Source organism: Ascaphus truei, chromosome 6 (assembly GCF_040206685.1).
Source record: "Ascaphus truei isolate aAscTru1 chromosome 6, aAscTru1.hap1, whole genome shotgun sequence".
Classification (NCBI taxonomy): domain Eukaryota; kingdom Metazoa; phylum Chordata; class Amphibia; order Anura; family Ascaphidae; genus Ascaphus; species Ascaphus truei.
In genome coordinates this window covers 93,947,301-93,975,226 of record NC_134488.1, presented here as the reverse complement: position 1 = coordinate 93,975,226, position 27,926 = coordinate 93,947,301, and the positions used below count along the sequence as shown (strand labels likewise).

At 42.5% G+C, this 27,926-nt stretch overlaps 1 long non-coding RNA gene across 1 annotated transcript; it reads left to right on the top strand.

Annotated features, from left to right (window-relative positions):
• LOC142497419 (uncharacterized) lies at nt 1-25,196 on the top strand. The gene is made up of 3 exons (XR_012802250.1): nt 1-252; nt 24,058-24,153; nt 24,938-25,196. It is a non-coding gene; the product is annotated as an uncharacterized LOC142497419 (long non-coding RNA).
• Nucleotides 25,197-27,926: the final 2,730 nt, after the last annotated feature.

The window sequence follows — 27,926 nt, the reverse complement described above, 5'->3', positions numbered from 1 at the left end:
TCAGAGTGACACAAATTCTCTGCCCAGTGCATGCAAAACACACATAGGGATCAGGAGGGGAAACAAGGACAGACACGGGGAACATTGCAAAAATAAGATAACCGAGTGGAGTAATTTACCAATATCATTACCAAGAACCAATATCCATTATGTCCGACAGTCCAAAAGAAGGTCAGCGCAACATGTTGGAGAGGTGGATCCAGCGTCTATAGAGATCCCATGTGCTGAACTAAAAGCTGCCATGGAAAAATGGTGAGTGAACCCTAATAATGGTGGGTAGAGCACATGAGATGAAAGTTACTTGGGGTGGAGGGTGTGAGCAATTACTGGGGTGTCAACAGCATTTCTACACTCCACAGAACATTCAAAAACGCACTGACCCTTGATAAAGAATGCACTGGAGTCATACAAATGAACATACTAAGCATTTTGTTTCCTTATCACCAAAGGACTTTTACTTTTCTGTTCAATATTTGTATTCATTTGATCGCTTCTTTTAATGTGGAATTGACAGCAAAGTCTTATTTGTGACATACAGTATCGGAACGGTCAATATTTAAGGATCGTGTAAGTTCTCTTTTATGACTCCCACAAGACTTTTTGCACAAAACAGCAAAATAATACGCCCTTGTCACTTTTATAGTGTGTTCAGTTTTCAGAGATATGCAGACCTGGTTGAAGATGTGTTATACTGAGAGTAGGTCAACTGGAAATAAGTCGTACACAAAAAAATAATCTATGTATAAGATCTGACACACTTAGTCTCGTCTATAGCCGCTTAATATTTTCATCTAATATCTGTTCAATTCCCAGAGATACTGTCAGTTCTAGCAGTGTCTGTGACATAACGTAGGGCACTGTCCCAAATAATGGCCCACTTTTAATCCGCATACCAGAAAGAGAACTAGGACAATGACATTACTTCATGTACCCTAAAAGTATTTACATGGTACAGAGGGGAAGTATTTTCTAGAGAAAAATAAAGGTCATGCACTGAAGGTGTCAGACTTAGGAAAATGAGGACAGGGTATATGGCATGAGAGAGCATTATTTGCTTTTGATTTCTATGCTCTATGTATATTCTCTAAATGGTCCATAAAACCGTCATGTAGAGTATATATGTATAATTATATCTTTTGAAACATGTTGTCTTTTGTGATTATGAAACGTGGATTCCTAATATTCATTTTTCTAGCTGCCTTAGGCAAGTACGTGTTTATAAAATGAACCTCATGCTCTGCTGACTAAAATGGCAGACTTTAGCATGCATGGGCACAGCAATGAAAATATCACATTCCCTGATCAGTCTCTGTGTGGATTGCAGGTTTCTCTTTATGTCTACTCTTTATTAAAGATAAGGCCCCCACGAAATGCATATTTTGCAAGAAATCTGTATAATTACAGTATTATACCTTGTACATGTAATTAATATCACACACTCAGTTTGTGATGACTTCAGCCCATTTTAGTGCCACTTTGCAGCTGTGATGTGAATATTTAAGGTTTCCCTTCACTTCAGGCTGTGCAATGCAATGCAGGTTTCTTTTGCTGCAATGGGATTATATAAAATCGACATACAACGACAATCTGATATTTATAGTAGTTACAGTAAGTGGTTTACAATATACAGTACAGGTGGATATATGCAGTGAAAATGTTACTTTGGCATAGGAAAAAGAAAATATTTAAGTACCCTCAATAATTGCAAGTTATTATTACCTGGGTATCAAATGTATTAGCAGAAAATACTTCCATGGCTGCCAAAGAAGTTTGTCTTGAATACAATTACCAGATATTTTTAGTGGCTGGAATAATATGTGTAATGAAAATTATAGTCATGGGTCAAAAAACTTGAGATAACCTTGTGCCAAAAAGTTTTCACAAGCTCCTCTGTGATAAGAGCGCCTGCAAGCCTCACGTACAGAAAAGATAATAGGACAGGATATGAAGTGGCAATTAATAATAACAATTGCTGTTCTTAATCTTACTAATGGACGACAAAATGGTTATGTGTTGTACTGTAATTCAATTCATGGGATACGTCATTGATTGAAGTTAGTTTTACTTTCCCCACAAAAGTTGTTAACTTTTCATATTGTGGGCAATATGTCTACATTTCGATTGAATGCTCTGCAATCATGGAAGAGTACCAGGCTGGCCAAATGTGGGTACTGTATTATACCTACAAAGCAGCCCTAAAGTGTTGGCCAAAAATGTGCTTTGATTACAATACAAAACTGATCACTGTGTGCTCAAGGCCAATGGCTGCTTATAAGTGGATGATCACCAAGTAAGTTTAGCAGTGCTGGTAACAAGGTGACGTGAACAATCGAAATGTAGCATTCCAGTTACAGATGGAACTGGTTTAATAAATGATAGGATTACTGTGCAATGCCTACTAAAATAAATTATTCCAGGATTTGAGATATTTTTAGTCACCAAATTATTGTATCATCTTCTAGCTTCTTATAACATATTGTAGTTTATTCATGAGTCTGCTTTTTTTGGTTGTTTATTTTTTTAAGAAACAAATATTTTAGAAAAAGAAGATATGTCAGATTATTAGATGACAGATATCCATTACAGGCATCAAAGTCTCTCAAATATCCCAAAGGAGCTACACAAAGACTCACCAATAGAGATTCACCTTTTACTTACTCCAAATTCAAATCAAGCCAGGCTTGCACTCACAATAATAGCAAAAAAACATAGCAAATCATTTGACCTCCTGTGCCATCTCTTAGACATTGTATTGTATTGTATTGTATGTCTTTATTTATATAGCGCCATTAGTGTACATTGCGCTTCACAGTAGTAATACTTGTGGTAATCAAATAAATAACAGATAATATAAATAACAGATCATGGGAATAAGTGCTTTAGACATAAAAGTAACATTTCGGAAGAGGAGTCCCTGCCCCGAGGAGCTTACAGTCTAATTGGTAGGTAGGTAGAACGTACAGAGACAGTAGGAGGGAGTTCTGGTAAGTGCGTCTGCAGGGGGCCAAGCTTTATGTATCGTGTTCAGAATATCCACAGTGCTATTAATATGCTTCTTTAAGCAAGTGTGTCTTAAGGTGGGTCTTAAAGGTGGATAGAGAGGGTGCTAGTCAGGTACTGAGGGGAAGGGCATTCCAGAAGTGTGGGGCAGTCAGTGAAAAAGGTTTAAGGCGGGAGAGGGCTTTAGATACAAAGGGGGTAGAAAGAAGACATCCTTGAGAAGAACGCAAGAGTCTGGATGGTGCATACCGAGAAATTAGGGATGAGATGTAAGGAGGGGCAGAAGAATGTAAAGCTTTAAAAGTGAGAAGAAGAATGGAGTGTGAGATGCGGGATTTGATCGGAAGGCAGGAGAGGGATTTCATGAGGGGAGATGCTGAGACAGATCTAGGAAAGAGTAGAGTGATTCTGGCAGCAGCATTTAGGATAGATTGTAAGGGAGACAGGTGAGAGGCAGGAAGGCCAGACAGCAGGAGGTTACAGTAATCAAGACGGGAGAGAATGAGGGCCTGAGTCAGAGTTTTAGCAGTCGAACAACAGAGGAAAGGGCGTATCTTAGTTATATTGCGGAGGAAAAAGCGACAAGTTTTAGAAATGTTTTGAATGTGAGGGGCGAATGTGAGAGAGGAGTCGAGTGTGACCCCTAGGCAGCGTGCTTGGGCTACTGGGTGAATGATTGTAGTTCCAACAGTAATGTGGAAGGAGGTAGTAGGGCCAGGTTTGGGAGGAAGTATGAGGAGCTCTGTTTTAGCCATGTTGAGTTTAAGGCGTCGGAGGGCCATACAGGATGATATAGCAGAGAGACATTCAGAAACTTTGGTTTGTACAGCAGGTGTAAGGTCAGGTGTTGAAAAGTATATTTGTGTGTCGTCGGCATAGAGGTGATAATTAAACCCAAAAGATGTTATTAGGTCACCTAGAGAGAGTGTGTACAGAGAAAAGAGAAGAGGTCCCAGGACAGAGCCCTGGGGTACCCCCACATAGAGATCAATAGAGGAGGAGGAGGTGTTAGCAGAAGAGACACTAAAAGTACGATGGGAGAGGTAGGATGAGATCCAGGATAGAGCTTTGTTCCGAATACCTAGAGTATGGAGAATGTGGAGGAGAAGAGGGTGGTCCACTGTGTCAAATGCTGCAGAGAGGTCGAGTAATATGAGCAGAGTGTAATGACCTCTGTCTTTGGCAGCATGGAGGTCGTCAGTTATTTTAGTGAGGGCTGTTTCGGTGGAGTGAGCAGTGCGGAAGCCAGATTGTAGAGGGTCTAGGAGAGAATAGGTGTTGAGAAAATGGAGCAAGCGAGAGAATACAAGACGTTCAAGGAGTTTAGAGGCAAAAGGCAGGAGGGAGACAGGTCGATAGTTAAAAAGACAGGTAGGGTCAAGCTTGCTGTTTTTGAGTAATGGTATGACTGTTGCATGTTTGAATGAGGATGGAAAGGTTCCAGAGCAGAGGGAGGAGTTAAAAATGTGTGTAAGCGTAGGGATTATAGTAGGAGCTAGATGTTTTAGGAGATGGGAGGGAATGGGGTCAAGAGGGCAAGTGGTAGAGGGAGAAGAGGCGATCAACAGCGACACATCTTCCTCTGAGACAGTGGAAAAAGAGTCAAGGAAGGCAGGAGGAGAGTTAGGAAGAGGTGTAGGATGGGGGGAAGAAACAGAGGGGATGTTCTGCCGTATGGATTCCACCTTTTCCTTAAAATAGTCAGCAAAGTCCTGAGCGGAGATGGAGGAAGGAGAGGCAGCTGAGGGTGGTTTGAGTAGAGTATCAAAGACAGAGAACAGTCGGCGTGGGTTAGACTTGTGCATGTTGATTAGTGCAGAAAAGTAGGCTTGTTTAGCTTGCGAGAGGGCAGAGTTGAAACAGGATAGCATAAATTTGTAGTGAAGGAAGTCTGCGAGAGTGTGAGACTTCCTCCAGAGGCGTTCAGAGGAACGAGTGGAGGAACGCAGCATGCGTGTGTGGGAATTTAGCCAGGGTCTAGGGTTAGAAGGGCGAGGGCGGCAGAGAGAAAGCGGGGCATGTAGATCAAGAGACGAGGACAAGACAGAGTTGTACTTTCTGACCAGGTTGTCAGGGTCTGTAGCAGAGCTGAGAGAGGAGAGGGAGGAGCGTAAAGTGGACTCAAAGTCAGGTAAGTGAATAGAGCGCAGGTTTCTGCAGAACCGGGGGGTAGATGGAGGTGGAGAAGGGGAGAAGCGAGATAAAGAGAATGAGATGAGATGATGGTCAGAGAGAGGAAAAGGGGAAATGGAGAAATCAGAGAGAGAGAAGTTTTTAGTGAAAACCAGGTCTAAGTAGTAGCCATCCTTGTGGGTGCTGGCTGCAGTCCACTGTTGAAGGCCAAAAGAAGAGGTAAGAGAAAGAAAGCGGGAAGCCCAAGAGAGAGGGGTCATCAATGTGGCAATTGAAGTCCCCAAGGAGAAGAACAGGGGAGTCTGAGGAGAGAAAGAAAGAGAGCCAGGATTCAAAGTGAGAGAGAAAGGCAGAAGGGGGATGAGTAGAGGTAGGTGGGCGATAGATGACCACCACATGAACAGGGAGAGGAGAGAAGATCTGGACAGTGTGAGCTTCAAAGGAGGGAAAAGCAAGAGAGGGGGAAATAGGAAGGGTTCGGTAATGGCAGAGAGAGGAGAGCAGGGGCCCCACGCCTCCACCCCTGCCATCAGGGCGCGGAGTGTGGGAGAAGGAAAGGCCACCATAGGAGAGGGCAGCTTCCAGAGCAGAGTCAGACTGAGTGAGCCAGGTCTCAGTTATAGCAAAGAGAAGCAGGGAGTGAGAGAGAAAGAAGTCATGTACAGAGAGGAACTTGTTAGAGAGGGAGCGAGCATTCCAAAGGGCACAGGAGAAAGGGAGAGAGGAGAGAGGGTGGCAGGGGATGGGTATGAGGTTGGAGGGGTTGACACCAGAAGGAGTAGAAGTTGCATGTGGGAGGCAAGGACGAGAGCAAGTAGAAATAAGACAGGGACCAGGATTGGGAGAGATATCCCCAGAAGCAAGGAGGAGAAGCATGGATAGAAAGAGGATGTGTGAGGAGGATTTGTAGGGGTGTTTTTTAGTGCAGGGGATATAGCTGTGTGGTGTCAGAGGACGCAGGTAAGAAAGGAGTTCATGTGAACTGAGAAGTGGTGAAGAAAGGAGAGATGGAGATATATGAATAGAGGTGGAGACATACTGAGGCTGGTAGAAAGAAGTGCATAATTTGAGAAGAAGTGAAGTCACAGCAAATATAAATGGTAAAGGCAGCATCACAGCAGTAATGTTGCAGTCTGGTATTGATGATATCCTCCTTTCCAGCGTAGTTCAAATGCAGGAATCAGGGCCAGATGGGGTGTCCACTTCTTCCTCACTTCTTTTGAACTTCCTTTTAAACTTCAGTTGTTCAGTAGTCATGCCACTTATAATGGGCCACTTGGATATGGGCTGCAAGCAGACTAGCTGTTCTGACTGGGTTTATATAGGCCTAAAAGTCACCTGACAGTGTGGTTCTGTCTGCTTAATTAGCACATCTGAGGCACATTCAAACAAATGGTTTTCTACACAGGGAACAGCCTAGGTGGCACACACACACGTGTGTGTGTGTGTGTGTGTGTGTGTGTGTGTGTGTGTGTGTGTGTGTGTGTGTGTGTGTGTGTGTGTGTGTGTGTGTGTGTGTGTGTGTGTGTGTGTGTGTGTGTGTGTTGGAGCAACTTGGAGAAGAGAGACTTGGCAACGCAGTACCTGGAAAATCATCGGGGAGGTCTTCATCCAGCAGTGGATCGAGAAGGACTGAAGATGATGATGATGATTGTATATATACAGTATCTATATCTCCATCATCATTAGATAGATAGATGCCGGGTGCACTCTGTAGAATAAGTACAAAAAGTTGAAAATATACTTATCAGCAGCAGGGGTGCAGGCAGAAGGACAGGGTACACCATCAGGTCCAGAAAATGTAGAATATAGAGAATCCGCAGCACTCTCCAGGTATTGAAAAAAATAAGATTTATTTACTACATATGGCAATCACATATATCGTGAGCAACGTTTTGGACCTACCCGGTCCTTTCTCAAGTTCTAGAGCGCTAGAACTTGAGAAAGGACCGGGTAGGTCCGAAACGTTGCTCCTAATACGTGTGATTGCCATAGTTAGTAAATACATTTTATTTTTTCAATACCTGGAGAGTGCTGCGGATTTTCTATTTTATATATATATATATATATATATATATATATATATATATATATATATATATAACATGTTCGTTTAGTGACTGTACATTATTTGTGTTTATCAAAGTTTTTCACATTATATTTTTTCGATCCATTGCTTGTCTGATACATTAATTACTTTTCTATTTGTAACCTTTTCTTAAATGCTTATTCCCACTGGTATAGGAGTTTTAAAAGATACAAAAACACAGTTATCATGCATCACACATTAGTTAAAAAAATAAGTTAATAAGACACTGGTGTTTCAAATTCCTTTAACATTTATTTGACAAATATTTTTTCGATTAAAAAATGATAGAGGAATTCAGGTAGGAATTATATGACAAGAATAAGCGTAAATATGTTGTAGGCTGTAATACCTTAAACTAAATTTCTTCATAGGTGGAATTCTAGCTTTAAAAAATTCACACGTCTCTACTTTGAGTATACAAGGTACTGTATAACAACGTACAATTAAGCTACATTTCTCCAGAACTTTATTCTACGATCAAGGACAAAAAAATGAGTTCTCATTGTAAATTTAACTATGCCTACTTTCCATGGAAGGTTTTTCTGTAAATCTGCAGACCATGGAATTGGGAGAGGAGTAATTTGTGATCTTAAGAGCAGGAATCCTGCACACGTGAGAATGTCGATAGGAATTGAATTGGCAGCAAATGCATTGCACAATTCAGAGAGGTGGACAGAAACTCCATGTGTAGAAGGTCAATAAGTAACCTAAGTATCACAGAAACTCAGACGCAGCAGATATATTTATGGAGCACAGTACGAAAATACAAGTTTGAAATGTGAACAACTTTTCAAGCACAGGGGGGGTGGGGTGGGGGGTGGAAGGGGGTGTTTTGGTGAAGTTTTAAAATGAAAACATCTGATTATTTTTATAACAATTAGTAGAAGGAAACCTTGCAAAGAAATACAAAATTGAGGAAATGTTAGAGTTGTAAGTAGAGATGTGGGAATGCCCCTTTTCACTTCACAAAGATTTTTGCTAATTTAGAAAGAAAGTCGCATTTCCTATTCATTCGCGAAAGTAATCGAAAATGTCACAAATTCAGAGTATAGCATTAGGGAAGATCATTTACAGGTGATAGCAAGTGGGACCATTAAGCACATTTTATGCACATTTTAAGCACTAGCAATGTCACAAAAATGTCATTATATAAGAATATCTGATATTATCATCAATGTAAGTGTGTATACATGTTTTGCAAATCTTTAGTTGTTGGGCTAATTAGAAAATAAATGTGAGTAACATCAGTTTAAAAAAAAAATATATATATATATATATATATATTTATTTTTTTTCTTTAATGCTCCATATTTGGTTATTCTATCAATGAGCTGCTTTCTGTATAAGTATTTCTTTTTTTTCAACATAGATTTTTATTGATTTTCCAAGCATAGATATACAGAAACAAAACATTAGAGGGTGTGTGTTGGCGGGAGGTGTGGGGGGGGGGTGGATACATAAAAGAGAAAGGGATAGCGGGGGGAAGAGGGGACAGCCCAATGATGAATCGACCATTCTTAATGCTTTACCAAGTACTTACTTAGTATGCATGAGCGTTTTGGGCCAGTTTATAAATCTGTAGTGGGAACCGTCTCTGGGGGACCTGGATAATTGTAAAAAATCGTGTTAGATAACAATTACGGGGAGGAGCGAGGGAGATTCCCGGTCAGTTCCTAGCAGAGGCATATAATTGGTCCCAGGGGGCTACAGGCTCAGGGAGCCCACCTACAATTGCATTGCTGACCTTCTACTGTGCTCATCACCTGGCGGCTGTTCTGGCTCAGGGGAAGGGGTGTGGATGAGGGAAAAAATAAAAATGGGGGGGGGGCAGGAAAAACTGGAAAAGAAAAAAGAGTGAGCTTGGATGTGTCTCCAAAGAGACAGTCCTGATACTCACCTGCCGTTCGGAATAAAATCTGGGGTGAGGGGGAACAAAAAAAAAACAAGGGCAACTGTGTCTTCAAGGACTCAGACATGGTTGGGGGTAGTGGCCAAGACTCAACTGGTCTGACCACCCAAGCTCCATCCTCGGAGCTTCTTTGGGCCCTGGGATTATTGTAAAGATGAGACTAAACTATATTCATATCGTGGGCTTAAACTTCTCTAGTAATCCATTAGTAACCTTATATTAACTTGAGCCGGAAAATATAATATATCAACATATACTCTAATAGTTTTGCGTTTACTCTCACAAAACCAAGCCTTTGGGTACAACCTCAAATTAGCTAACACCAGAAAACATCATTTGACATTTCAGCATATAGTCCTTTTACGAATGATCTTTTTATGTTAAACCTTCAGGATTCTCCAGATCAGGAGACCCCATAACCCCCAGCTTTGGACGTTCAGCCTCACTCTGCTCTAAACAAAGTCTGATCTGTCCAAGAGACCTCACGTAGACCTTGATTCACAAGTAATGGGGTTCATAAATCAAAAGTCTTGGAGTGTTGCTTGGTAGGGGGGAGGGACCCCATTCCCAAATCCGGACCTGCAGCTTAGCTCAGGGGTTGGTTCCCTTGGCAGGTGGCTGTTTAGGCCGGACCGCTCTAAAAAGTCTTGGAGTGCTCCCGTCTCGGACCTGGGCATGGTAAGCTCTGGGTTTGGCCACGATGGAGGTTGATCTGGAGTTCAAGGGTAATGGGGGTCATGAGTCAAAAAGTCTTGGAATGCTACCTGGTGGGGGGATAGACCCCATACCGTAATCTGGACCTGCTACTCTGTTAGGGTTTGGTCCGAGCATTGGGTGGCTGTTTCGCTGGAGAGTCCGGGCGGAAACATCTTCTCGAGGGAACCGTTGACCAGGATGGATCCAGATTTGGTGGGCCTCCACCTCCTGAAGCGGGTCTCAAGGGAGGGGGACTCAGGCCTAGGTGGTTGAGGAAGGCTTCGCCGCCATCCGGGTTCCTGAGTGTCTAAGGTCTCCCATTTTTAACTATCATGAGTCCAAAGGGAAATGTCCATTTATATTTGATATTGCGGTCTCTTAATTTCACTGTTACCTCTCAGAGATTTCTTCTTTTGTCGAGTGTGGAAGGAACCAGGTCAGCGTATACCTGTAGGGGTATATTTTAGAACATGAGGTCTCTGTAGCCTCTTGTCACTGTGTTGAAGGCCTCCTTTGTTTTAAAGTAATGGAATATCAACACCACATCCCTTGGTCTGTGTCCTTGTTGGGGTCTCATTCTTGGGGCTCTGTGGCATCTGTCCAGGGTAAGAGACTCCTCCTATAACATTTTTGAAATTCCTCTCACAAAGGAGCACACAACCTACTGCATTTGAAGAGGCGTGAACAGCACAAACGCTGATCCTGAGTATATACTCCACCTTGGGTCTCCTGGTGTATATGACCCTGTGGGAGAAAGATATTGGAAAATACATTCCATGGGATGATTGGGCAGAGATATAAGTGGCTGCGGCGCACTCATCTGTCTGCACAATTATCAAAGAAAAGAGGTACAAGATCATGATGAGATAGTATTTAACACCAGAGTAGCACAAATATATAGAGGGGCAAGTGCGCTCTGCTGGAGAAATTGTGGTCGTAGGTGCACTTTATGTCATATATTCTGGACATGCCCAAAGGTCACTCCCTTTTGTGGAAGAATTAAGACACAGCTTTCCAGAACACTGGACATTGTTTTCCAACTGGACCTTGATAGTGATCCTAGGGAAACCTGTGCTAAACGTGTCATATGCCACAAACAAATGAATTGCACATCTTTTAACAGCCGCAAGATGTGCAATAGTGCTCCAATGGAAGCAGGCAAATATACCATCTCATCAGATCTAGGAAAAAGTTCGACATGTTCTAGAACTGGAAAAACTTACCGCACTCATAAACAAATCTATGGTTACATTCGAGCAGAACTGGAGTCCCTGGATAAGTGCCTTTCCTGAAGACATATCGGCAATGCAAGATATACACATTTAAAGACATTAAGGGGGCAGAAGCAGGTCCTTGAAAATCCTAAGGTTATTAACCACATTCTATTGAAGGTATTGAGAAGTGATTGTGTCTGCTATTGTCTCTTGCCTCCCCCTCCTCCCTCTTCCTAATTCTTATTGTATTATTATTGTCATTAATATTGTCATTATTATTATTACTACTATTATTATTATTATTATTATTATTATTATTATTATTATTGTATTGTTGATTTATGTATGTTGATTGTTCTATTACCCTTTACCCAGCCTGTTTTTTTCTGTACCTATCCCCCACCCTCAACATAATTTAAAAAAAATAAAATAGTTTGGGGTGGAAAAAAGAAAGCAATTGGGTATGTTTTCTGCCATTATTTATCAATGTTGTATTTAAAAATATATATATTGATATATTTAGGAATTAGGTGCTGTAAACATTTTTGCCATATTCACTTAGCGGTGCTAGTCCATAAGACACCATCCGGCGCTGGAGGTCACCTTTTGGCCCATTCAAGTGAAAGATGATAATGCGATAGGCAGAGAGAAAAAGGAAGATAGGTACTCTATACCTCCAGAAATCAGTCACTTTAGTTTATTCCTATGTTTCTGATTATTCACTATTGGTCTTTGGCTCTGTTTAGTAGCTTTGGAAAGTTAACTCTGTGCCTTTCCGTGCCTACTAACCTGGCATCGCTTCATACCACCATGTCCTTTTGCATTCGATTTTACAACCTTTATGTCAAAGAACTTTCTACACCACAAAAACAATGATCTAATTCAGGGGGTGTGCAAACATTTCAGTCTGCGCCCCCCTTCCTGCTCGCACCCCACCCCCTTCCTTACCTTGTCTCCGGCGTCAAATGATGTTGCGTTGCCATGGAAATGCGAAGTCACGTGACCCCGCTGTGTCATTTCACGCTGCATTGCCATGGTGATGCATCGCGCAAAGCAAGGGAACTTACAGAGGCCTCGCATGGTCCCCCGGCTTTTAATTTAAATGCTTCGGGGAAGAGCGCGGGGCCTCAGCAATCACCACGTCCCCCACTTTGCGCACCCCTGATCTAATTAATTGGCCCTGCACTGCTAAAGTACCCAGCAATAAACAACATGTACAGAATTACACAAAAAGCACAGCTTTCAAATGCCAAACCTCACCTACACCATTCTCCATATTGCTATGTACTGCTTCCAAATCTACTGACTACTGCAAACCAAAATTGTTACTGACCCACATTTTCCTGGGCACATTGCCATGGTTACAGCAAATCTGCTCATCATCAGTGAAGGGCTGATCTATATTAACACAGCATCTGGCCTTGGGCACACGGCATAGCTAAAGAGAAAGAGAGCAAGACCAGTGGGTCCATTTGAGCTGCTGAACAGTAATATTATATAAATATATATCAAAACCGAATAGACGATACTGTTCTGTGGCTAACTAAATGCTTTTATTTGTGCGAGCTTTCGAGATACACTGATCTCTTCTTCCGGTGATGTTACAATGGATAAAGCAAGAAAGGATTTTACTTAAAAACAGTGCATCCTGGAATGTATCTGTGACTGAAGCCTATCCCTCCCCCCTGTGCAGTATGCGATTTATGACTTAAGGTGTTAAATGGTTCCTGAATGTTAGTGATGTAAGAGTATGTGTGTGTGTGTGTGTAAACATTTATAAAGCACCCGCAGTTTATACAGTGCTGTACAAAAGGTGCGTGTGAAAGTGTATACCAATGGTGTGGGTAGGTGTAAAAATGTAAGAGGGTGTTGCATTACTATTAATGTGTGTAGATACTATGTGGACCCTATTGGTATATAGGGATAGAATTACATTGTACATATGTCTGTGTAAGAGACAGCTGGGTGTGCATTCATATAGCGCAGTATGTATATATATATGGCCTTTAGCACTCATGGGAAGAGCGTTCTCTTGTGTCAGTGTAGTGACTAATGAAGCTGCGGTCTCTGTTTAGGCCACCGCTAAGTGTCCCGAACAGTTGCATAAATTTGTATTCATGCAGCCGTCTCTCTTTTGGTGTTCTAAGATTACCTTTGAGTATGGCCATCTTCAGATCTTTCATCTTATGCCAGAGTCAGAGAAATGTTCGCCGACAGGACTGTGTCTTATTCCGCGTGTGATGCTGTGGCGATGCAGGTTCATTCTCTTGTTTAGCCCCTGTCCCGTCTCACCTATGTAGTAGCAGCCTCTTGGGTATTTCATGCACATGATGAGGTACACGACATTGCTGGTGGAACAGGTGAACCTTCCTCTGATTTTGTACTCCAGATTCATGTCTAGTATTTGTATTGTGCCCGCTATGTGGAGCATTGCGCAGGTTTGCATCTTGCGTCTCTGGCATTGTCTTGTCCCGCATTCAGTTGTTCAGGGAGTGGTTAAAGAATAGCATGGGGATTTACCTGATGCAAGAAGAAAGTTTCTGTAAGGCACCACGGATTTCCAAATTATCTAATTTATTAAGCCAAACAGAAACACAACGTTTCGACCTTCTGGTCTTTTTCAAGTGAGGTGTCATGCCACTATAATATATTTTATATAATATAATGCCACTTTATATTAATAAATTAGATCATTTGGAAATCCGTTGTGCCCATGTAGCCTCTCTTCTTGTACTGTTGGATCAGCTGCAGGCTCTCGGCCAGGCGCAGGAGCACCGGTAATTACTTTATATCTATTCTTTATTTGGTGTGCAGCATTTACCATTATTCAGATTTACCTGATGCAGCATGATATATGGGACTTATGAACCTGGGTGTCTTTTTGGGGCATGTTCTCTCCTTTTGCTGCTTTAAGTAAATACATGGCACATAAAGCTTGGCCCCCTGCAGATGCACTTACCAGAACTCCCTCCTACTGTCTCTGTACGTTCTCCCTACCTACCAATTAGACTGTAAGCTCCTCGGAGCAGGGACTCCTCTTCCTTAATGTCTAAAGCACTTATTCCCATGATCTGTTATTTATATTATCTGTTATTTATTGGATTACCACATGTATTACTGCTGTGAAGCGCTATGTACATTAATGGCGCTATATAAATAAAGACATACAATACAATACAATACAGTAGTTGTTGCATTACAATTTTTGGCTAACACGTTCATCAAAGGGGTTTTACACAGACTCGAGGTGGACAAAATATGAAAAGTTTCATGCTTATTCAACCCAGATTGTGCGCTTTGTATTTTGTATCTAGCACAGCGAGAGATTTAGTATTCGTGCAACCCAATTTCCTGCTACCCTGATGTAAGTTGTTGCTTGGCACCCTGAACCTTTCCTCACGCCCGGCTGCCTAACGCAGACTGACAGGGTGCTGCCTGTTTATCTGGCAGGAGCAGCCCCAGGCCAGGCACTCCCTACACAGAGGCAGGAGCAGCCTGGGGTGTGTGTGAATAAAAGGGGGTTTGCTGAGTCAGGCTGGGCCTCATTAACTGCGGATAAAGAGGGTGGGACAGTCAGTGTGCAATTATGCATGGCTAACACAGTGTCAAGTTGTATACCCCAACCTCGGCATGAGGCTGTGTTCTGTGTTCTCCCATGATTGCCTGCTGAAGCTTAGAGTGTGTAAATGACTGGTATCAAGGACTCCATTTGCAAGACACTATACTGCCTACACTACTGCATTAACACTATCTCTGTGACGTGTGTATGTTGTGCCTTATTTAGAGGAACACCCTTAAACAATAAGTGTAACCCCCCCCCCCCCCTCTGGGATTACTATGTGCAGGTAGGAGAGTAAGGACCCTAGAGGGTTAACAATATGGGTTTTGTACAGTATGTGTAACTCTCTTGTCCCATGTTATGGTGGGAAGTGTTTGGCAGAAGCTTAGCCACGACCACCATCCAGAAGGTGATAGTTACATAGTAGATGAGGTTAAAAAAAGACATACCTCCATCAAGTTCAACCTATGCTAAATTTAGACCAGGGCTGCTCCCGCCCCCCCCCCCCCCATCTCCAGTGTCATGTGACGTCACGTGATCATGTAACCCCGCTGCGTTATTTGACGCTGGGTTACCATGCCGACACGTTGCTGGAAGCCAAGGTAAGTGAAGTTACAGAGGCCTCGCGTGATCCCCGGCATTTAATTTAAATGCCTTAGGGGAAGCGTGGGGCCTCTGTAACCGCCGCACCCCACAGAAAATCTCGCTGCGCACCCCTGATTTAGACGACAGATACTTTATCCTATTTTTGTAGTTACAGTATATTGATCCAGAGGAAGGCAAACAAAAAAACCCTAGTATCATATCATCCAATTTTCCGTTCATAACAATAATAGTTTGTCCTTGTATAGCGCTGCTAGTTTTACAAAGCGCTTTACAGAGACATTTTGCAGACACAGTCCCTGCCCCGAAAAGCTTACAACCTGGTTTTTTTGGGGTGCCTGAAGCACAGGGAGATAAAGTGACTTGCCCAAGGTCACAAGGAGCCGACACTGGGAATTGAACCAGGCTCCCCTGCTTCAAGCTCAGGGCTGGTCAGTGTCTTTACTCACTGGGCCTCATTAACTGCGGATAAAGAGGGTGGGACAGTCAGTGTGTAATTATGCATGGCTAACACAGTTGGGGGGGGGGGAATGAATTCCTTCCTGACTCCAAATATTGGCAATCAGACTACTCACTGGATCAACATCCTTCCCATGTTTACTTATTTGGTATATCCTTGTATACCTTTCCTTTCTAAAAAAAGATTGTTCATCCCGTCAATTAGTATAGAACACAAGTATACTTTTAGCTCCACCACCCACCTTCTAGATGGGTCAGACTGACTGAGCAATGTCCAAACCCCTCCCCCTGTATCCAGGGGAATGGTGACATCACAGAAGTGTATAAATAGAGCTGCAGAAATTTCTAGGCCACGGGTTTGCAACCTTTCAAGGAAGAAGAGCCAGTTAAAAAAATTATTATTTGGCCACAATGTTTCGAGAACTGCAACACATGCATGAATACGATCAACCCCACAAATACGTACATATACTGTACACACACTAATAGGTATATACTGTATAAGCATTAACATATGACAAACTTCAATCAGAATTAGGCACAGGAAAAAATATGTGGGGGAATAAAATACATCTCACAATAATAAGTCCCCTTATTTAGTTTTTTTCATTGTTCTGTGCAAAACAGTGTCATTTGTCATTTCCACCCTTGGGCAAAACATGCAAAATAAGTCAAAGTATGCTTGGCCATGCAGTTTTATTTACTCCCTCTCCCCCCTCTCCCTCAATTCTTCCCTTCCCCTCCCACTTACTCAGTCCTCCCCCACACACAATTTCCTCCCTCCCATACTCAATAACTCCCAGCCCTCCTCACATAAAGATAAGTAATTAAATAAATGGAGAAAAAAAAAGTCTATCATAGGTTTCAAACCAGGCGGAGACTTGCAATTACCTATGGGGGGGGGGGGGTCGGGAACCCTGAGAGCAGGAAGGTTTTCAACCCCTCAGTACTGTGGGCTCCTGTTGAACAAATAAAGTAGATGCAGACCAAAAAAGAAGTTATTTATGTGAGAGGGCAGTGCGGCTTCACCGTCTGGTGAATAATCACTACATTTGCGGGGTGTGTATGGGAAGATGTCTTGACTTGGCATGTTTTGGTAGTTGGGGGCTGGAAGTTGGGTCAAGTGTCTGCTGAGGGAGATGTGAGCAGAGGGGAAGAGGTGAGGCTGAAAGCGGGAAAATGCAGCCTAACTGACATGCACACACTGACATTGACACACTGACACTGACACACTCTCTCTCCTTACCGTGGGAGCCCTCCAGTGCTGAGCCAATCCCGCCGACGGATGCGGAAGTTAGGCTCAACTTCTGAGCGCGTCCAACTTCTGTCGCCAGCAGGCGCGCATGCACGGGCTAGAGCTTCCACTGATGGCTGCCAGGGGAGAGGTGCAGACCAGCAGCCGGACGCAGAATTCGGGCCCAACTTCCAGCACCGGCTGGGCCTCCCACAGCCTCAAGGACTGTTGTCCCAGGTCTCTCCCCATGGGCGGCCCTGTGGGAAGTGTCGACCAGCACTGAGCCATCAGTAGGTGCGGAAAAAAATGCATGCTCTTCTAGGCCCTTAGGTTCCTGGAGGATAAGAGGAGAGGAGTCTCATTGTACATAACGTCTGTCGTTTAATGTGTAACTATATGTTAGTGTGCATGGTCATTGGTCACCTTTATTATTTTTCAGTTAGGGGAAAGTGTCCTTTCCTTAAAAAAGGGCCACTTATGATGGAGGGCCAGGAGCATCCAACCCTCCATAAAGAGGATATTCGTTGCACTCATGCTAGGGGATTCCTCGAGACGGGCCCCAGAGTGTCACACAGGGGACTTGCCTACAGACAAGCCCAAATATCACACTAGCAAGCCAATGTAGGGACTAGCAGGGTTCTGCACAGGATGACAGGAGTTGGATCCTTGATATAAAGTGTACCCCTGCATAGCGTCCTGGTAGGCTGCTGGTAAGCCTAAAATCACAAGGAAGGGATTGCAGTTTATCCAAAAAAAAGTGTGAACAAGATGAAAAGCTATGTGCCTCCCTGGGATGCTGCCGGATTACCCAGAGATGAAGGGTATATGACAGCTATAAATTAAGAAAATTGTGTGTCTAAATAAAGTTCATGGTGCCTTTATTCCAACTACCGTTTACAACACCAGCCCGCACGAATGCCAACACCCTGAGAAAGGTAACCAGCAGCACCTCTTAACACTATCTCAAAGTAACACTCCTTTGGGCCGGGCAGGGAGGGGTTACACAGCTATACACAGGCGGATTGTCAGAAGTGCATAAATTGGGTGCCAGATGAGACAGTACAGTAGACTGATATATGAATACTTTTGTTGCTAGATATTTATTTATAAAATGTTTTACTAGAAAAGAATGCATTGAGAGCTACTTCATTGTTTTCAAGTATGCCCTGGGCACAGACATATGACAATACATTGGCAAACTTTATCTTTGCAGACATTACATGGACATTTAGAGACAATATGTTATGGGCGTATGGAACAGTTACAGACAAGATTAAAATGTGAGACATCTGAAGTCTTGAAAGAACTTAGACCGGTGGCAGCTTTGAGAGGCTCTAGTTGGTTGATTCCAGTTGTGAGATGCACAGTAAGAGAATGAGGAGCCACGGGATTCCTTGTTTAACCTTGGGACTGTGAACTGTTTTTTTAAGTCAGATCTCAGGTGATAAGTGCTGTGTGTGATAGGGGTGAGGAACTTGTTCAGAAAGGCGGGTAGCTTGCCCAGAAAGTATTTGAAGGCAAGACAGGAAAAATGCACTCAAGGGATAGATAGCCAATCTAATTCTTTGAGCATTTCGCAGCGGTGTGTGTTGTAGTAGATACTGTATGCATGCACTGAACCAAAAATCAATCTACACTTTTATCTGTCCTACTCATATGAGATGTGCTACAGTTGCCTATCACACGGTAACAGCACATTTTACAGAGGGTCTACTACACTACATTCAGTAAATATTAAAAGATAAATCATATACTACATGGAACAAAGATGTATGCAGGTAATTTATTGATAATGTATAAGTATTTTGTTCTGTTAATGACTTAAAACAATTTAATATGAACCATGTTATGATGAACCAATATGTTACTAGTAAACTGTCAATATTATAAAGGCACCATATTCAGATGTGGATTATTTATGTGACTTTCAAACAGTGAACAAAAACTGTGAATAGTTTTTAGGGCTACTCAAACAAGGATGCAGCAGGGGCTGTGGGAGTAACATTTAATAACGAGTTAAATTACAATAGATAACATCCTACTTATGGGAAAACCGACTCAATATTGTGCAAACTGAAGATAGCCAGATGCATGCTTTTCTTGCATACTCATCTGTTCTTTGAGGTGCTTCTGCTGGTTAGTGCTGACCTCTGTCCTTGGCAATGCTAATATGAGCAGGAAATGAAGAGCACAGGCCTGCAGGCTGTAGTACAAAGAATGTCATGGAAGACACTTGAATATTCCTACTGCAAGCCTGATGTGCTTGCATTGCGTAATTGAACATTACTGCTCACCAGCTTACTCTCTTAGCATGGAAATGCATCCTATTCTGAAAGGACCTGAAACTCAACCAGTAATCTCTGTAACAACATTCATGGTTCCAAATTCCAATTACACTAAAATTGGGGGAAATGGAAGGCGTTATTGGTATGAATTCCTAATATAAAAATATCTTAAACATTCCTATTGACAGTCCTACACACAATTTGGAAATCAATATTGCCAGATGTTTTCAAGTTAGTCTGTTTAGCTGTGTACCGGCACTGGACGAATCTGACCCTATATTTTAGTCAAATGCAGGTGATCACAAGTGAATTCCCACACAAGACTAAATTGAAGCAATGTCTGTGATATAAAACACACAGGTTACAGCAGAGGTGGCCAACTCCAGTCCTCAAGAGCTACCAAAAGCTCAGATTTTCAGGATATCCCTGCTTCAGCACAGGTGACTCAATCAGTGGCTCAGTCTTTGACTGATTGAGCCATCTGAGCTGAAGCAGGGATATCCTGAAACCTGACCTGTTGGTAGCTCTTGAGGACTGGCGTTGGCTACCCCCGAGTTAGACTATTTTTAATGTTTGACGCTTTCCTGACAATGACTTAGCACTACAACACCAAAGTTTAGGGTGGGTTTTACTGTTCATATCCCTGCCATCCCTCCACCTACCTTGGCATCTCCCCTTGCTTTCTAGTTTGGCCTCTGTAACTTCCCTTACCTTGGCTTCCAGCACGTGTCGCCATGGTAACCCGGCATCAAATGACGCCGCGGGGTCATGTGATATCGCGTTGCCATGGCAACGTGACGTCACATGACCCTGCCAAGTCATTTGATGCCGGAGCCAAGCAGGGAGGGAGAGCAGGCAGGGGGTGCAGACTGAAAAGTTTGCACACCCTTGTTTTAAAGCATCAATCAGCTACTGTAGTTTAGCCCATTAAAGACAGTGAAAGGGTTTATGTAACCCTCCCTGCCAGGCTACAAGGAAGTTTACAGGACCTTAGAGCCAGCCAAAAATCTCCCCTACCTCCTCGCAACTTACATATAAATAAATAAACACAATGAATGTCAAGAAGTACAATGGCCGCGGCTTTATTTACACACATATTAAAACCTGGTAAGTGCCAACCCTGACAGCAGGTAAAGATAGATGGTAACCCAACCATCACCTGTTAGGCGAGACTGGGACCCAGGGAATCACGCACAAATGAGCCCTGCCCACTCGCCAACCTCAGCCACCACAGGGTTGCACCATAGAACCCCCCCTGGCACTTACCCTCAACAGCCGCCGTGACGAAGACAACACACGCCTTGGAATGCCCATCGCAAACATGGCAGACATCAAAGGGGGCATCCAAATACAAAACAATATACAATATAATCGTACAACTGACATGGTATCACATAAAACAACAGGACGAGTGGACGGGAACTCCTTGCCAGGGAGCAGACTGCTTTCCCTCCCCTGTCCTCCTTTGAATTCCCTTAGGCCCGCCCCCTACCATGACACAGTGAGGGGGGGGGGGGGGGAAAGCAGCCGAATGCCTATGAGGCCGCCATGGTGGGCCCCGTCACGTGAGCGGTTCAGCCAATCACGATGAACCAGCTTTGTGACGTCATAGCCACACCTCCCCATCGCCTGAATCACTATGTGCAGAAATCGCTTGATCGACGGGCACGCTCGATTATAATCTCAGCCTTAGGCTGCGGCCAGGGTGGCGCTGAGCGTGCAGGCACTCATGGCGGCGGCACAAGCAAGCGGCAAATTCAAATTTGCTTGCTCGGTAAGCAGCTGAGCGCCCCGCTTGCTCACACTGGCCACATACATTGCCGCAAGTTTCATCGTGTCAAGCGTGAGCGCGCCCGCCCAGCGCCACCCTTTACGAGGCCTTAGAATAGTCCCAAAGCTACAGATTGGGCAACTCCTAGGGGTTCCAGGTCTCTCTGTACAGGGGAGCCTGTTACTCCCTTCCTTACTATAGAAAGTCTAATTGCAAGGGGCATGTCCCTATCTACAAAACAACAAACGTCTGCCCACCCTATACTATTTATTTACATTGCTATACACAGGTGAGATCTCTCCACTGTCTCTCCTCCAGAGGTCTCAGGGTGGAGTCCTCCTGCTCGCCTACTTGTCATCTCGCCCTCGCTCCCTGTCTCTGGGCAGACCTGTCCCTCTGCCTGTTTCTAGTAAATAGATGATCTAGAGGGGCAGAGGCCTAGTATATAGTTGGGTCATGTGCATTATTCCTACATATAATAGAGACCTCCAAAGAGGGGTTACATTTAGTTCAATTTTTTATTATGTGGAAAGTCTAAAAAATTCCATACATTTACAAAAAAGACAAGTAAAGGAATTGTGTTTAACTGTTTAAGATTTGTTTAATGGTTTAAGGTCTTACTTAGACCCAAAAGAGTAACACCAAAATCACCACACTATACAATGCATTCTGTTTTTATTAAGTCATTAAAAGTGAGCACCTCTTCATCTATAAAATATGAAGCATTATCTGTTCCTGTTACTAATATCCAAACTTTATATGTAGGAATAATACGCATGACCCAACTTTGTTCAATGTACTGTTCTTTATTATTGTGCATTTGTTTTTATTCATATAATTACATTTGAAAATGGTATACACGTTTGACCTTCTAAAAAATAAAACAATACAATTCTAAATTGAAAAAAGTGAGCTATTGTACATCAATACAATCTAAGTCTAGCTGCATCAATTTCAAAGGTTTAATACAGTAGGGTGACCATATTTACCTAGTGAATAACTGGGACAATTGTCGCGCATGCGTGAATGGCCAGAACGGACAGTGCATGCACAAACGGCCCACACCAATCGCGCGTGCATGGCTGCCAGGAGCCAATTGCGCATGCACGATCGGCTCTTGCCAGTCCACTCTGGCCGTTCACGTATGCGCAATCAGCTCTTCCCGAAACAGCAAGCAAAAAAACTGGGACATTTTGCTACTTTTTAAAAAATTGTCATGACACTAGGACACAATGCCAAAAACCAGGACAGTCCCGGAAAAAACAGGAGGTCTGGTCACCCTAGTATATAGGCGGTCAGTAGACGGTTTCTTTTAGAATATTTATTCTAGTATTCATTTGCATAATGCTTTCTTTCTAGGTCTGTCAGATAATAATATATTGATAGCCAATGTGATATTTAAATATTCCATTTATATATCTCTGATGCATACCTGTCATGTGTTGCATATTACATTTAGATCTGTCTTTGTATTTAATATCTTGTGACGTGGTCTTCCCCTTGCTCTGGAAAATATCTCAATTCAAATGAATGGGGCTGAAATATTCTTAAGTATGGGAAAGACTACTTCAGAGTAGGTGCTAGGATACATTTTTTTTATTTAGATACTAAAATATATTTTTAGGACAAGCTTTTAAGGTTCATCATGTTGTATAACATTGCATCTTTTTTGTATTTTATTTTAACTTTCAAACTTTACATATAATGTAATGCAGGGGCCGGCTGGGGAAACGGTGAGGCTCGGTGCAGGGCCTCTTACCCTCTGCGTCGCGATGTCTTCCTTCAGTCTCCCTCATCATGGCGCCGCAATATCAAATGGTGTCGCGTTGCCATGACAACTGGCCGTCGTGCAGGAGCGCATTGTCATGGCAATGTGACACTGCATGAAGTCACAATGTCACGTGATGTCCCATTGTCATGGCAACGCCATTTGACGGCGCCATGATGAGGGACCCTGCAGGAAGAGATCAGCAAGGAGAAGATAAGAGAGTTACAGCGGCCCTGCGCTCTCCCACAGCAATTGATTTAATTGTTATGGGGAAGAGCGTGGGGCCTCTGTACCCACCGGGCTCCATGCAGTGGCACTGACAGCACCACCATCAGGCCGTCCCAAAAGGGCTGTGGTAAAATGATGGGAAACATTTTTATACAAACACACCACAAGATGGCAGAATTGAAACCATAAGTCAAGGCCTTTTTTTCAATGACAGTTTCATTCTGCCGTTAGGGATATGCAATCTTTTCCAGATTCTAATAGGAGATAAATATGAAAGGACAAATGGTCATTCAGACAAATATTCTTATCAAATGCCGCTTATACAAATTAGGTAAAACTTGCCTTTTGGGGAGCATTCTAGGTAAATACAGATCACACTGCAGCCACAGATGTCGGAGATCTTATTCTTTAGAGTCGACTACAGAATCCTTACAACACACTTTTTATTTATATTCCTTTGTTGCGCCAGTTTTGTCTGCCTCTGCATGTACATAAATACAAGAATATTTAAGACCAGAGATGAAATCTTATATTCTGTCACGATTTGAGGGTATGAATAAAGCCAACTGTATTAACACCATATCACTAATTCATTACTTTGGAATTAAAACATCAAGATTTATTTTTATTTTTTTCATGTATGATAGATTCTCAAAACTAGGTTAAGACCAGTTCAGACCTGATACATATAAAAAGCAGATACATTATGACAGCACATTTAAAAGTTTATTTTAAATTCACTGTTTTTGCTCCAAGACAAGAATGTCTGCTACAATGTAATTTTGCAAGAATTCGTCAATGTTTTTTCCACTGGTTTTGCACCGATGTTTTAATATGTGATTGAGGATTATGATTTGCATTTTCACCCGAGTGATTAACAGACTACAGCTGGGTCACCTGCTACAAAGCCTGTAAGAAGGTAAAAACGCTGGCATTGCCACAAGAGCAAACTAACAGCTGTATTATTTGCCTCTGTAGAAACTATGAGCAAATGAAATTGTATTTAAGAATAATTTAAAAATAATTGCATGATAGCACAGAGTCAAAGAGATGGCTAGTAAATCTTTCCAGCGGGTAACTCATCTGTGGTTATTTTATGTTCCATGCAGTGTGGTGGAGAAAGGGGAAGAGAAGTGCCAGGAACTAACTCAAGCCTACAAAGAATGTATGAAATCCCTTGGAATCCAAATCTAATGTATATCCAGGTAAATCTGCACTTATGGCTTTTGTATGCATACACACAATTTGCAGTGAATAAAATACAATAATACACAACTTTACATAATTTTGTGGTTGTTTCCTCAACTTGAACTATAGATCTTGCAGCGCTATACTACTATTTTTTAAATAATGATTCACTTTGTAGGGAGAACTTGGAGAAAGGGCATTGTATTCCATGAACTACCTTGAATTAGATGTAGCCATGTTAGTCCAGTTGCGATCGTGCAAAGTAAATGAGTACTTCGGTATTCGGTGATACTTTTTTTATTTGGACTACCACTTGATATTATAAGACAAGCTTCGAGATCATTGCCTGACCTGAGGAAGAAAACTCTGGAAAGCTTGTCTTGTAATATCAATTGTTGGTTCAAATAAAGAAGGTATCACTGCATACTAAAATACTCATGAACAACCTTCAATGCGCAGAATAAAGAGTCGCTGTATGTGTGTTTTATGGTCAGATGTAGAGATGTTCCAGTTTGGTTTAGGAAAGCGTTTGCAAAAGTATCAAGAAACTCTTAGTTGTGAAAGAGTACTGTACTTTATTTTCTAAAACGGACACATTTTGACTCAAATGTACAGTACCAACTGTGACATATTTCTACCGAACTCAACCCACTAGTGACTGAATAATACGCATGGCACTTGGCACTTTTTCTTCTTAATGTTGCCAGACTTTTTCAATCGTGCAATATTTGACAAATTTGCTAATGTTTTGCATGTCGCTGCTCAGAACTGTACTGATGGCCTTTTCATTTTGTACCTTAGGTGAACCAATTGCTGAGGGGGTATTTGTGTTAAGTCCTTTACTTCCCCATCATTCTCTCTTCTCCAAATCCGACCATTCCACTGGGATGAACAGATGGGGGAGTCCTATTGTATGTGATAATACGCTGTTGAACTTTTTCAGCTGCAGATCACCCGCTAATATCTACCTTGTTCCAGCACTATGTCCCTCTGTGAAAGGGGTATATGCAAACTCTTCTGAGGATGCCAAACATATTGGAATAAAACGTTCTATATTTTATCATTTGTCCTCTTTGATTTACCGTATATAAGAGTAATGTCATTTTCTCCAGCCACAGGTGTTCTCTAGCCAAAGGCAAATGTTTCTAGACATAAGATGGATTTAGAATAACTTCAATGTAAAAACTATTATACATAATTTACAAAACTCTGGCACTTTGACTATAAATATCTATAAACCAAAATATGTAAAAACTTGCTCCTATACGGCCTCGTTCAGGGTGGCAGAGACAAGAGGTGGAGGGCGCACGTCTGCGTGTCAGTCTGCTGGGCGATGTGTGCTCATCAACCCCAGCAGACCTTTTCAAGCGTTCAGGAGACGGGGCTACAGACCTGAGGTTAGGGATGGGTGTTGCTCTTCTCACTACACTTTCCCGAATGATTTCATTGGCTGCCGAAGTTCCAGTGACGCTGCTGCAGCTTGAAAAAACAACTTGAGTTGTTTATGCAAACGATAGCAAGCATCAACTCCGTACTTCAGCGACAGGGTAGCTTCTACCCTGACAACTGATATTTACTTTGTTTCAAACGTAAGCACGCGCACGTCGCGAAGCAGGCACCCTGAACGAGGCCTAAGGCACACGGTTATTCAAATTAGTCAATGGCATGTACTAGGTGTTATAAATTAACAATGCTAATCAAAATATGAGGCACCCCTTGTTCATACAGAAGTATTTCCTTGTGATAAACTGTAAAAATAAGAGGGCTCTAAAAGCCACAATAGCCAAATATTGAGGTTATATTTTTATGTATTCCAGAACAGTGTATCCATTTTACCAACGAATTAAACATTTATTTTGCCTGTCTGATTGAAAAAACAAGTGTTAGATGTTCAGTAAAATACAATATTGATTAATAATGTGTTATAACCTGTGTACAGGGGCGAGATGATTTGGTAACGATGTATTAATTGAGAAACATTGTTTTCTCTTACTTATTGTAGACTGTGTAGGTAGGGCAAAGCATGGGGCTCATTCTACGAAGAGAAGATTATAGGAGGAAGAGGAGTGAATGGTGGATTCTGATTTTCCAGCTAGCGAAAGAGGCTGGGAAATGTTTGATATTTAAAAGGCAGAGATCGTCTGTGATTGATTAATCAGCCTGCTGCAGCTAGGGACACAGAAATTGCTAAACCACCACACTACAAATTCATACTGCCTGCCAATTACATTTCACCCCAAGAAGTATGCAGTACTATAACAAACATCACTTTCAAATAAGACGCACAGCAACACGAGCAGAATAATTAGGACACCTCAAAATTCCCACAAAGTGCATCAATTATTGCCACATACTGGTGCATTAGAAAAATCAGGCTCACAGATAAAGATATTGGCAGTACCACACAAATCTATTATTAATAAAGCTTTTCAAGATGCTCAAAAATGTGTCCAGTCTCTTTAGTGTTATTTCCATTATGCTTTTTTTACAGCTCTATTTCTGTTTTAGCACCAACAATGCAATTCCAATCTTAATCCATTATGGCAGGAGGTCAGATGTTTTCCTTTTAATGTGCATGTATCTAATTTACATATTCCTTCTGAAGCTTTCTTAAAAACGGTAATCCAAGCGGCACTTAAAATATATATATATATATATATATATATATATATTGAGAGCAGGTAATGTGGAATATTCAGCGCTCGTGCTGCAGATGTATGTTAAAAGGAAATCCCCTTGCTGCAAGTGTGTGGAGCGTCTCCCTTAACAGCTCCTATGCCAAGGAGGTCACGACAGGTCATCCTGCGCGTGTTTGCTGACGGGCTGAGACGGCACCTGCAAGAAGCTCATGCGGTAACTCCATCTCTGCGGTGCCGTGATCCGGATCCTCATACCGTCACCGTGGACCTGCATTCGGCTTCAGTGTAGGTATTCGTCTCCCCCTGCCAGCCTTAGACAGTTTTTCATAGGTGTGTTACCATACATTAGTCAGGACAGTTGTTCCGTTTTCACTTGTTCTTATCTGTCTAAATTTTCATTGGTTTTTATTGTGTGTTATGCCATTCATGGATTTAGATTAATTTTTTCTAAGGTGCATGTTTATTGAAACTGTATCTAGTTGTATAATCATTGCTACTGAGGTGGGATTGGATCCCCTCAGTAATATTTTTTTATTAATAAATGATACTTTTATAATCCCTGGTGCGCATTGTGTGCACTTATATATATATTATTTTATACACACACACACACACACACACACACACACACACACACACACACACACACACACACACACACACACACACACACACACACACACACACACACACACACACACACACACACACACACACCCCCCCCCCCCCCCCTTTGATTACCTTTATTGAAAACGAATTATCCAAGATAGCAATCAATTCCTTCTCCCGTAATTGATCAGCAAAGATCCTGCTTCCCAGGATTCATTAAATGACTGCCTTTCCATTTCAATGAATCCTTCAGGTCAGTGCAACTCAGCAGCAGCTACAGTGTAATCTTAGGCCTCGGCCATGTTACCTGCTTGCTCGCTGAAGCGTACTGACGCGCGCTCATGCTTGGCACTGAGCCCCTACAGTCGCAATTAGAGCGGCTTTAGTAGGGGCTCGCCTACGCTTCCGCAAGCGCGCAGAAGCGTAGGTCTTAGGTAATTTTAAAAATCAAGCACTTGCCGGAGTGCAGGGCCGGTCACATGAGCGGTTCGCCCAAGGAGGGCGAATCAGCTCCGTGACGTAACTGGCCCGCCCCCTGACGG